The following is a 13,123-nucleotide window of genomic DNA, read 5'->3' on the forward strand; positions in this document are numbered from 1 at the left end:
CTTTTTATAAGTTTGAAGTTATTTCCAAATAAAAAGTTTAAGACCCTTTTAATGGAAATTTGAAAAACTAAGAAGAATGGTATAATGAACACTCAAGTTCCTACCAACCAGCTTAAACAATTAGCGATGTTTTGTCAGTGTTGTTTCTTCTACTATTCGCTAATCACCAACTAGCATTTTGAAGCAAATCGAAGACAGGAGGTTCCAAAGCGCTTCATTGTAACAATAAGCAAAGAAAGGTAGGGATTACTCTGACTTGAAGAAATGAAGAAGGTGATATGCAAACTTCTGTCAGTTGTTCAGAGGAGCGGGTAGCCAGGGTTCTGACTGAAGCCTGGGCTCCTCTGGCTCTGCGATTTGAGCCTCGATGTGATTGTGACGAGGGATTGCGCCATGGGGACACCTTTCCAAAGAGACCCCAGGACAAGGTCACGGCACATCCATGTGCCTGATGTTTGGTAAGTTACAAGAACAAGCAGTAAGTGGTGTTCTAAGAGTAGAGTGTATTACACTCAGCCAGACATGCAAGAACACTAGAATATCTGAGAAGGAAAGGAAACTACCCGATTGGGGGCAGAGGGAGGAGGGAGGAAGCGAAGCAGGAAAGTTTGTACTTTTCTTTGAGCAATCAACTCAGAAATCAGGAGCAGAAAATATGTGTCTCAACTCGTGTAAGCTGAGAGTAGGGGTCGACGAGGATGGGATTCGAACCCACGCGTGCAGAGCACAATGGATTAGCAGTCCATCGCCTTAACCACTCGGCCACCTCGTCCCACGGGAATGTGTGTCTCTTGAATACTCATTTAAGTCTTCCTTTTGGAAAACACTTGCAGTTTGATCCTCATGTGTAGTACTGTTCTTCAAACTGCAGTCATCTTAAAGAATTTTCACACAGAACCAGTTCTTCCCACTTTTCTCAAGGGAGTATTTCACACATTGACAATCTTTTCCTAACCTGCCAGCGTCTCCAGCCTCTATTGTCATCCTTCCTCAGTACTCACACTTGCCTTTCAGTCACGATGAAATTCTTTCTATTCTCCCCAGGCTCCATAATCTCCTCTTTTCCCACCCTCGACATGCTTTAGTCTTCTTGCTCTGCCCTCACTTCACCTGCCTTGGTTCTCTACTCATTCATCAGATCTCAACTTAGGCCATACATCCTCTTCCCCCACCCTCACCCCCTTTTTTCCTTACAGTCCTTTTTACTAAGCCATTACAGTTGAAACTTTTTTGAGAATATGTTTTCTCTTGCAAACATATTTTCATTTCATTTCTGCCACAGAATTTTATCCTAATAGTATGTATTTTTGTTCTCAAAGACCCTATGATGCCACTCTGTAACAGAAAATACTTATATAAATTGAAATTTAATTTTTAGTTATTTCCAGTGACTATAAATCTCTGCTTAGGAGTTTTACTTCTGACTTGAATTACCTTCACATTTAAAGTAGCATACAATAAAAGATATAAATAGATAGTTTTGATAACATTTATTATATATGTAAAGTAGAACTGCATTGGAAATGCATCTTTTAGTGAAAGGGCTGGGGATATTTGTTCCCATTAATTCATGTGTCTGGGGATGAAAATTTCTTATGACTGGAATAAGAAGAATTCGGTGGAAATGAATAGCAAAAAGACCACTAGTTTGTGGTTTTGAATAAGTGTGGGGCTTACAAAAGGTGCTTTTATATTTAAGTTGCATTTTTTAAAGTAGAATCTTCAATACATTTCCACTAAATGTAATAAACAAATAAAAATGATAGCTACCAGGGGACGTGCAACCACGTAAAAATATATTTTTACAAAATATGGATATCTATTTCCTTTGACAAAAGTCAACAGGAATAATTTTCTCGTCTGAATAATCGTAAAAAAAATTAAAGCACTAACTTTCCATGATATGCGTATGTTCCCTTTCTTTAAGAGTGTAATGTTGTTAGTCGAGAGTAGACGAAGAATTTGTCAACTCCTCCTCCATGAAATCGCGTAAAATACACAACTGAGGCGGAGCCGTGTCTTGTTTAGGGGTGAGACTTCAGAGACACCAATATTTCCAATTGTTCTTGCTTGTCGGCAGGGAATATTTTTACCCCTGAGGTAACGTAGCCACAGTTAAAATGTTGTATAAAAAGTAATAGAACAGCATCATTTGCAAGGGAGTGTAAAAGTAGAGATCGTTCACATCCATGAGGAGCGGGGGCGTGGTCAGGAAGGCACAGTTTAGGAAAGTTTCGCTTTTTCCTGGTGGGTCTCGCGATCTCCGACCTCGCAACGTTGCTGCCAAGTTGCTCCGCTGCCCGACGCCCTCGCTCATCTCATCTTCCTGAACGCTAGAGCTGACTTTTCCTGTCCGCATTTCCTCTCTTCTCGCCTTTCCCGCCGCTCCCGTCTTCCCTCCGGGCCTCTCTCCAAAACTAAACGGCCCCAGCAATTCCTGGGGCGACTGCGCTTCCGCAATCTGCAGAAGAGGGTCCCAGCTCTGCGGGAGCCGAGCAACTGCAGAGAGAGCCGAGGAGCCCCGCGCCCAGCAAAGTCCCCCGGACCCCTCGTTGGGAAAGGTCGCGGCGGCGTGGAGTCAACACGTCTGTCCTCCGAAAGGAAGTCTGTTAATCGGCTCATTTCCCCGCTTCTCCGAACAAGAAAAGCTTGCTCGTGCAAACTCGAAGCAGCGTGTCCACTGACTATTGACTATAGCCAGTTATAGCTTCCCGTCCCCTGGTCAATCGACCCAGACCTCTGAATTTGGGCTGCGATCCCCTTGTGTCTTGTCCGCGAACAGTTTTCTCTCGTCCTCCGTCGACTCTCTCAGACCCATTGCCTGGGAGTAAATCCGTTTCTAAATTTCTCTGCCCACGACTACCGCCGCATTTCCTCTCGCTCTTCTCACCTGCCGCTCTTCTCTAGAGATTTCCAGCTCCAGGAAGGCTCAGGCGACTTCCTTGTGCATTTCCTTTCGAGATTTCTCTTTTTTTCCCTCAAGAAGTAAGTGGTGTACAGCAAGCATTAAGTTGTCCTTTGGCTGGTGACTGCTGAGGCTGGGTTCAGCAGATTTGACTTGGGACTATCAGGAATAAAATCGGGCGCAGAGATTTGTAGAACAAGACAATGGGTTGCAGAGAGGTGATGGGGACCGAATAAGAAAAAGAAAGAGAAAACTAGGTCCCACCGAGATTTGAACTCGGATCGCTGGATTCAGAGTCCAGAGTGCTAACCATTACACCACGGGGCCCAGCTGTTTATAAAGTTTTCTGAAGACTGAGATGACCTAGTTCTTCTTCCTTAAATGTGGTTATTTGAAAGGTCAGTACATTCGGTTTTTCCTCCTCTGGATTTAAATCACGGATGGTTACCTGTTACACGCCAGCACACAACACCTTTTACACCAGAGTTTTAATGGAAAACGCCGACTTCCAAACGTCAGGAATCCTCCCCCGCATTTCCTCCCAAGTGGTTCCGGAACCTTGTGACCCGGGGCCTCTATTTCTACACTGGAAAACAGCGGAGTCCTTGAACAAGACTGCGCCCTTACGGTGTTTATGGCTTTGTGACAGGTGTTTTGTTAGCTCACCTAAGGCTCACAACTATCCTGTGAGACGGGGACCGTTATCTCTGTTTTACGGGTGAGGAACCCGAGGCAGAGACCTGAGATCCTTCACTCTGCTTCATTATCAGGTCTTATCTTTCTCGAAAATCATCTTTAACTAGTGTGATATCTGGCGCTTTTGCGGACGCGTTGAGGAAAGATTTTACCGGTCCCAGGAGAGACGTCGGCGTTTAGGGAAAAATCGAAATCAGTGTGCTTGAATGACGGGCCTGGAGGAGGATCCCAGAAGCCCTGAGAGCGCAACTCCGGGGGCGAAAAGGAGAGAGAAGGACAGAGCGCAGCCCGCCGTCCTCCTACTCTGCCCTCACCAACCGGAAATACGAGCAGGAAAGACCCCCAAACGGACTCAGAAAGATTCCCCGCCCCTGCCTCGCATAGCCCTTTCTGGCACACACAGGACCTTACTGTGAAAATCCACAAAAAGAATTTCTGTTCCTGGGATGACTTTCATTGAGGGTCCTGTTTCAGCATCTTCGTAAACTTCTGCTGACCGTTAACTGGCTCAGAGCGCGAAGGTTCTCCGTACAAGTTTAATTAGGAATCTTGAGCAATTTCTTTGGTGGTATAACAATACATAGCTGTCCTCAAAGTCGTTTACTTGGGTTGCATTCTAGCTCAATGAGAGCGGACCTAGTGGGATTTGAAGTCTTCTGATTTTAAGCACCTGAGGCCAGGAGTCGAGGCCTGCGCGCCCCCTCTTGGGCACCGACGGTAAAGCGCAAACACAGCCAGGTGCCGTTCAAGAGCCTTACATACTTTCTCATGGAATTCTACAAAATCCCGACAAGTAAACATCATCATCATCATCATGGCCTTGTACATTTTAGGGATGAAGAAACATTGCCTCGATCCAGGAAATGGCATAGCTGGGCATCCAAGCCAGGTTGTCTGGCTCCAGAGCGAACTAAGAACGCGAAGAGCTAACAATTACTATGTGACGTGGTCTCCCTTGTTGGACTTCGAGAAATATTGTTGGAAATAAGTATTTCTGTGTCTAGGCTTGGAGAATTACTTATGTCTTAATTTCTGTTAAAAGTGTCATCAATATTAATAATATTTTTTAAACATAGGGAAAAGCATGAAGATTTAAGAACTCCTTTTTACACATTTTTACCACAAATGCCCAGAATGGGATGTTTTTACACTGCAAACCCAATGACTTTATTAACAATGTGTTGAGAGGAACAAGTTTGTGACCTTGATGTCTACTCTCCTCACAATCACCTTAGATTGTCCTTCTCCCTTAGCTCTGGGGCACACTCCTCCTGCCCAGAGACAGAGCCCAGGACACTCAGAGTCAGTGTGACCAAGCTCAGAAGTCAGGCTACTTTCTCAGAGCCATCGGAGCCCAGGTCTAGGGTCTGAACCGGCAGACTCTGATGGAGGCCAGGTTTTGTGGAAGGGTAGGGAGGAAAGTTAAGTTCCTCAGATTGCCTCCTGTCAGTCTTGCGGGATAAAAATGTTAATAATTGCCAGAATTTCCTGAGTGCTTTGTTTGCTCAGGTAATAAATAATTACAGACCAGAGACTTGTGATATACATATACTTTAAAAATGATAAAACTGTGCCTTACAGTTTTTAGAGACTTGTTCAGGGGCTCACAGCAAGTAATAAGTCAAACTGCCAGTAGCCCCTCAAACTGAGGTGTTTGATGCTCCCTGACTAACCCAGGGTGGCCTCTATGTTAACACCGCCATGATCACTCCAGTTATGCATGCAAAAATGCTTGGAGTTGCCTTCTCCACATGCTCTCACTCTCTGCCCTCTCTTCCTGCATCACACCTGAGCTGTGGCCTGAGTTTGCGGTCCATACGCTCATTCAGGATTCACGGACAGACATGCTGAGTTCTTCCAGCTGCCTCCTCCCACATCTCAGCCTCTAACTCCAGATGCAAATCCTTTGTTCACCAATTTTTTATTCATTTTCTTTAAAATAGTAAACATCTTAGCGGCTTCTTATAGTATATAATCTTTGTAGAAAATATGAAACAATAAAGGAAAGATGAATGAATTCCTTCCAAACCTACTCCAGTACCACAGAGACAACCACTTTATTAACAGGTTGGACTATACTCCCTTAACCTTGCTCTAAGCCTATGGAAAAGAACTTTATTTACACATCTATAACTATAGTCATACATAAATAAAGCCCAATAAACCTAACGTTATGTAATTTTTAGACTTATGTGTCCTGGACACACTTCAAACATCGATACATAAAGGTCTGCCTTCTGTTAATTATTTAATTCTATACTGTAGCATAATTTATTTAACTAGACCTCATATGTTGGACATTCAGGTGGTTCCAGTTTTTCTCTCTCATAAAGAAGTTTCACATGAACACACCCATGCCCTCTGCCACTAGATCTGCCACCTGCTGTCTGTCCTCCCAAGGCCGACCCCTAATTCCTCACACAGGTACCCGGCTCCTGGGTCTCCCGGCTGGCCCTCTGGCTGGCCCTCTCTGACCCTCACAGCCTGCTGCTAACTTTACCTTTGCCCCCTGGCTCCCATCCTTATTACCTTTGGCGGGGGCTCCTTTGTACTCACAGGCTGGGGAGCCCTGGGGCTGACGTTTTACTTCCCTGGGTTGTGGGAAATTGGGCCTGGCGCTCCTGTGTAGGATATAGAGTGGGGTGAAGTGTGGAGGGGCTGCAGGCACAGAACCCCTCCTGGAGCCCTTTTCCGAGTCATGGTTAGAATCTCCCAGGCTCCAGGGCAGGCAGCAGAAGGGAGGACAGCAGCTTCTGCTTGACTCTTGGGAGGAGGCGGGGAGAGGGAAGCATAAGACCACGATTCTCTCATTTGTATAAAGGAATATTTTTCATGCCTTATAAATGCAAGCTTGGTCTTGCAAGTGTGGAACATACAGAACTCCCCTCTCCGAGCCCCTGTCCCTCCCTAGGGCACAGAGTGAAGTTGAGGGACCTGAGAAGAAAGTCATCCACAGAAAATCACTCATGAGAGGTGCAGGGAGAAAATCTGTAAACTTGACTTCAGACAAGTCCTGAGAGGGATTTTCTTTCCCCCTGGGTCCTTCCCTTCCTTACAGTTTTCGCCTGATGGGTTCCTCTCCCGAGACCGAAATTCATGCTGTCAGCGCTCTGTCATCCTCCTGGCCTACTGAGTGGAGCTCTCCTCTTAGACGTCCCTCTGGCTCCACCTGCTAGAAAGTCTTTCTCTGTGGGTCCTTCCCTGCCATCCCTGAATGCAGCCTCCCCCACTCCACCCCTACCTGCTGCAGGCCTGGTCCTCTGAGGAGTTTCCAGCCTGAATATAACAGCTGGTGGGTCAGGAAGAGGGTTCCCCTTCTGTTCAAGGTTGAAAAAGGGCAGGGCGGGTGGAGAATTTAGTTGATAGAAGTGCAAGGTGAGGTGAAAGAGCAGGGGAGAGAGGTGCGCGAGACCACGCCTGAGGATGCCATTTCTGCAAATAGATGATGCAGATCCTACTCAACTCCAGGCTTCAAACCCCTGGGAAAAATAGTTGTGAGCTGACCTTGTGATTTACTGACTATGATTTCTTTATTTCCACTCATATATTTCTCATATAGATTTATTTCTAAAATAATCTTCATATAGCTTCCATTAAATAAAATATAACTAGTTATTTGCATAGAAAAAGTAGCTAAAAAGGTAAATAAAATGAAAAATTATTGTTATTTCCAAAAAGATACATCATTGATTTACAAAATTAGATAGATGAAATAATTTTTAATGAAGGTAAGGAAGTTCTCAGCTTGTAGTAAAAATGGTACATTAAATTTTCTGCAAATATACTTTAAAATTAGAAAATCAACTACTTGAAATGGTGAACATAAGGTTTCTTATCTCGATAGAATTGTAAGGCAACCAAGATCATCAATTTTTATACTAAATACCGTAAGGTCTAATTTAATGAGCTAAATATCTATGTCAAAATAGAGTCAACTAGGATGTCCTTATTCTCCTGAGAATTTCAAAATCAAATAGTACACAAACTACACTTTCTAACAACACAGTACAGGTTGAATGTGACTTTTACGAGAAAGGTCATTTAAAGATCACTGGCAAAGAACTTGTTCCCTCAAGACCCACCCAGGCCACAGGCAAGTCCAACCATGTCCCATCTCTCTGTATGCTCTGATGTGGACAGGGACAGGGACGGCCTAAGCCAGGGACTGAGCAGGGTCCCTCCAGTGGACTCATGTGCTGGGCAGGTCCCATTCATTTATCCACTTGCAGCCTCTGAGGCTGTGTCAGGTGACAATCACCGCCAGGCCTCCTAGGGGAACAACCAGAATTCACCCATGTCGAGGCACTGATGGAGGAAGGAGGTGTTTTGATTCCCCGCAGGTGAAGGGCAGTGTGATGACAAAGAAAACGTATATGATCTCGCTTACCCCAAGTCTTAGATAACCTTCATCAGAAAATCTTACCTTCAGCCTCCCAGCCCAACAGAGATCTGAATACCTCTTTTGGTTGTACTGTCCTCTCAGGAACCCTGGTCCCAGGCCCTACTCTCTTGCAAGCACCCTCCTCTCCCCTACCATCCCTGGCACATAGAAATCGTGGAGAAGATGATCTGACCTGTGTTGAGGCCTGTAGCCTGGACCCTACAGACAGGTTGACCTGGGTTGAGCCTGGAGACCCAGTCCAGTACCTGTGCAGACTTCTTGCCACAAGCAACAGGGGGCCCCAAGATTCCTAGAAAGGCAGTGCGAATTGCCCCAAGACAGGCCACTGAACTTACCGACGGACCCCTCTCTGCTCTCAAATGCCTGCAACTGGGAGCAGAAACAGCAGAGGCCTTAACTTCCCCTTCTTTATCCTCCAAACAGTGGGGAGACTGGTTTCCAGTCAACATGGAATAACAGGGATCAGACTTACCATCCTGCCTGAAAGAACCAAAACCTCACAAAATATATGAAATAACAATTTTTAAGACACCAAACATCAGGTAAAGAAGGATAGTAATCAGTGAAAGAGAAAAAAATGAGGTCATTGTGGGGGAAAATAAATTGAGAACTAGGATTGCCGCCAATGCACTGCCTTTAGAGAGTTTCTAGGGCCCATTTCAGGGAAGGGGGACCCAGGCAGAGGCTGGGGAACTTCCTGAGTTGAGGAGAGGGAGCTGATAGTCCAGGAGACCAACACAGCCGGAGTTGGCAGGACAGAGTAGCAGAAAGGGGAGAGCTGTGAGAACAGGAAACTCCGGAAAGAACTTCCCATTGAGCTGAATACTGATGGTCTCATGCAGGCAGGGAAACTATACCAGGCTGATGAAAGACTACTTGCAAAGGTCAGAGGTAACTGTGATATTTAACTGTCCTTTCAAGTCAGAAGCAATGATGCAAGATGCACGTCTGTCTACTGATCACAAGAATCTAGATTGGACTCTTGTTCTAAAGAAAGAAAGTCCGTGTTCTGTGTTTCTTGTTCAAAGTGATAAAGACACGTAGGCAGAGGAGGTCTCCTGAGCCAGTCCTTCACTTTCCCTGGTGCTTCCGCACAGGGTCATCTCAACCGTCAGTGAAACCTTAAAGAATCTTCAGAGACAGGGAAAGAACAATCTTTTAACTTCTCTTTACTTGTATCTCGGGATAATTTGAGAAAGGAGATTGGTTGCAAAAGTGCTTTGGAAAGACAATTTAAAATCACATAAGCTTTTTCCAAAAAGTTAGCAGAAATTTTTTCCAATTTTTTTTTTCCCATTGGGCAGAGCTCCCACTCGGGCTTTCTGCCCTTGTGGGGCTCCCTGCATTGCTTCTGGAGGATCACTGCCCTGGGTAAACGCTCAACTTGTGGCAATCCGAAAACTGAGATGGGTTATGCGTGGGTTATAGGAAAATGAGGGGAATGGATCTGGAACTTCTTAGAGCGTTGAAGCGGGTTTCTCTGAAAATAATTAACAACCTCCTTTTGGAGGTTAAGAAAACGTCGATGGCCCGTACGGGGATCGAACCCGCGACCTTGGCGTTATTAGCACCACGCTCTAACCAACTGAGCTAACCGGCCCCTGGTCACTTTCACCGTCTTTTTTTTTTTTTTTTTTTTTTAACTGTTCAGTTCAAACTAATTGTTAGAGTTATTTGTCTTAGGAGAATTTCTTTGCTGCTTGTCACCCTTAATAAAAAGAACGAGATGCTTTCTCTTACAACAAAAACAAAACAAAAGAATTAAAGAACACTGGTTTTAAGTCGCACTCATACACTTGAAAGGGGAAACACGCTTTTCAAATTGCGGCTAGTGGCCCGAGAATTCCTGGAAGTATTTGCTGCTCTCTACACGGCTGGTGATCAGCACGTGCAGATAATGAACCTGACGCCCTGAACTACGAGCGAGTCCAGGCTTCGGAAAGGCCGCTCACTAGTAGATAACACTTTGTGTCTGAAGAATATTCCCACAGGTCTGATTCTCGATTGTCCCAGAGTCTCCCAGGTCGCACTTGCCCAGCGCCTCCGGGGTCAGACTTGGTCGCCATTAGGGAGCCTTCCCATTTACCAGCTGCCTCAGATTTCCGGAGTGACCTCAAATTGGAGGTCACTTCAGGAGTCTCGGTACTGTCCAGTTCTAGAAACGTGGCTCTGCCACCGTTCCAGAGGCCATTGAACCAGATTTTTCTGCCTGCCCAACCTTTCTTAGCAGTCTTCGTCCCCCCAAAATGTTAATATTGTTTTCAGTATCTTGTTTATCCTTCCTGAGATTTTAAATGCACATAACACTTACATATATATTTTTTCTCTTTACAGGGAGCGGTATTTTATCCACATTTTTTTGTCTTGCTTTTTTATCTTTTACTTAGAATGTATTTTTGTGATCTTTCCATATCAGAACAGAGAAGTGTTTTTCATCTTCCTTTATCTCTGCATGGTATTCAATTACATGGAATGTACCACAGTTTAACAGACAGTTAGCTTAATCTTCCCCATCCTGCTGTTCACATCTCATGTGTGTCACGATGCCTTGCAGACATGCTGGAAAATGGCATCAAATAATATGTTCATTGGCAATTTTCATGGACGTCGTCTGATTGTGCTTCAGAGAGCTGACCCCAGTATTATTTTTATTTCTTTTAACTATATTGAGCGCAAATAAATAGGATCCTGGCCACATTCCCTATTCCTTCTTCTTTCTGAATTCCCTGCTACATACTACAGGTCTGAAGCAAAACTAGACAGCCAGTGAAGATGTGGAGGAATTCACAGTGCAGGCATGTTTAATTTGGAAATACCACCTTCTCGCTGGTAGATGAGACTTTGGGGGTGCAGTTAATGGTGTTTGACTAAGGGAAAGTGATAGAATCAGACAGAAGAAGGAGGGGGCTAAGTGGACAGCCAGGGGAAGGGCCAGCAGTGGCTTCCTTTTTTTACATCTCAGAAAGAACAGCATGGACAAAAACACCTGAGGAGAAAGGAGCTAAGACGTGCTGGTGTGTCTGGAGAGTAAGACTGAACTGCAGAGCAATGGGGGAGAGTAGGAGGGGATCAGGCTAGAAGAGAAGAGAATATGTAGATGATGCTGGACCCTCTAGCAGAATATAATATCTAAATCAGGGTACTTTTGTTGGTAGAGAGAGTGCTGAAAATAATTAATAGTCATTAATTGATCTGCATCAGATGTAAACTAAGAATAACAGGTGATGAATGATCTACCTCAGGTGTAAATTAAGAAGTATTGGGCCAGCTGGTGGCGCAGTGGTCAGGTTCACGTGCACTGCTTCAGTGACCCAGGGTTTACTGGTTTGAATCCTGGGTGCAGACGTATGCACCACTTATCAAGCCATGCTGTGGCAGGCATTTAGCATATAAAACAGAGGAAGATGGGCATAGATGTTAGCTCAGGGCCTGTCTTCCTTAGAAAAAGAAAAGAGGAGGATTGCCAGTGGATGTTAGCTCGGAGCTAATCTTCCTGAAAAAAAGAAGAAAGACGTATTATTTATAGACAAAATTAAAGATTTTTGAATTGATTCTAATAAGGATGAGAATCCATGGAAAGATTTTATGCAGAGCAGTCACATAAAGAGAGTTTCAGATGATCTCCCAGTTTCAGGCACTTGGGAGGCATTAGGCAATTACAGCAACAACATGTTACTACTACAAACAACAAAAAAAATTCTGCCTTCATAGAGGGTGGAAGCAGATATAACTAATAAACATGAGAAAAATGGGAATTTCATAATGTATACGGGACTGTAAATGTGATTGAAAAAATAGAGTTAGGTAGGGAAACTGTAGTGTTGGGAGTAGGTTGGAATTCTAAACAGTTGTTAGTGTAGGCTTATTAAGGTTTCGGTAACACGTTTGACTGGAAGAAGATGGCAGAGAGCACAGCCAGTGCAGAAGTCCAAAGCTGGGTGCTTGCATGGAATGTTTGAGGAATAGCAGGAGGGCCCATGTGGCCAGAGCACAAGTGAGGGAGAGAATAATGGAGATGAGATAGAGAGAAATGGAGGGTTAGAATGTGTAGGACCTTGTAGGAGATCTTGGGAATTTGGCTTCACCTCAAGTACAGTGGGGAGCTATTGGATAATTCTGATTTTAGGAGAGACAAATCTGACTTATGCCTTAAAATAATGTCTTTAGTAACTCTTTTGTGAGTAGAGTCTAGAGGAATGTATTAGACTGAGTTCTCTGGAAAACAGTCTCTGGGGCGTAGTTTTTATGAAGGAAGTTTATTGGGAAGTGTTTTCAGGAACAATATACAGGAGGAATTCACAGGATAGAAGTATGAACTGGGATGTTATTGCAACAGAGGTGTCAGCCAAGCCCATGGGGAGCTCTGGAGTTGCAATGACCCTTGAGAGTTGTCCTGAATTGAGACACAGGAACTGACTTGTATCCACTCAGAGACCTGTCTTTAGATGTAGGCTGCTCTCAGAGAGAGGGTGTAACCTTAGACAAAGTAGCTTCCTTTAGTTGAAGCAATTCCTGGGAGGAGCTCAGCTTTGAGCTATCAGCAAACAACACTCCAGGCTGCTGGGAGAAATGTGTGCCTTGCATTAGAAAGGAATGTTTCTGGATGGAACATCCATCACAGCCACTCCAGTCCACCACTTGTTCTACTCAGAGCCCCTTCCTTCACATAATGAATTTATCCCATCTGGGAATATCTTCTCTTGGACTCTGGTTGATCTGGTTGCTCACTTTTCCTGAATGAACCAATAAAAGGCAAGTGGCTGCTTGGTCTCCTCCAGAGAGGCAGCATTGGTGTGTATTGTTGGCAGGTTCAATGTTTGGCAGTGGCAGTGACTTGATCAGCCTTCATGAATGGGAACCCTGGTTATTGGGCCATCCCTGCCACCAGGCTACTCCATTGATGTGACCAATTTGCCAGCACTGGAGCTGCTAATTACTAAGGCTGGCTGACAACAACTGGCAGAATCATTCTGGTTACTTGGTTGTTTAGTACTTCTGTGGTGGATGCACTCTGGTGGAAGTTAACGTGTGATAGAAAGATCTTCACACTTTGTGCTCTCTCTGACCAACAAGCCAAACCGTTAGTTGCTATGCATGAGTTCATGTCTATTCTGATATCC

General features: G+C 44.6%; 3 non-coding genes across 3 annotated transcripts; all 3 read right to left on the reverse strand.

The window, feature by feature from the left end:
* Window positions 1-690: 690 nt before the first annotated feature.
* On the reverse strand, window positions 691-772 carry TRNAS-GCU (transfer RNA serine (anticodon GCU)). Its single transcript has one exon. It is a non-coding gene; the product is annotated as a tRNA-Ser (tRNA).
* Window positions 773-3,160: 2,388 nt separating this feature from the next.
* On the reverse strand, window positions 3,161-3,232 carry TRNAQ-CUG (transfer RNA glutamine (anticodon CUG)). The gene has a single exon. It is a non-coding gene; the product is annotated as a tRNA-Gln (tRNA).
* A 6,297-nt stretch (window positions 3,233-9,529) lies between these two features.
* Window positions 9,530-9,603, reverse strand: TRNAI-AAU (transfer RNA isoleucine (anticodon AAU)). The gene has a single exon. It is a non-coding gene; the product is annotated as a tRNA-Ile (tRNA).
* Between the last annotated feature and the right edge of the window lie 3,520 nt (window positions 9,604-13,123).

The sequence above is a fragment of the Equus quagga genome, unplaced genomic scaffold (assembly GCF_021613505.1).
Source record: "Equus quagga isolate Etosha38 unplaced genomic scaffold, UCLA_HA_Equagga_1.0 188_RagTag, whole genome shotgun sequence".
NCBI lineage: Eukaryota > Metazoa > Chordata > Mammalia > Perissodactyla > Equidae > Equus > Equus quagga.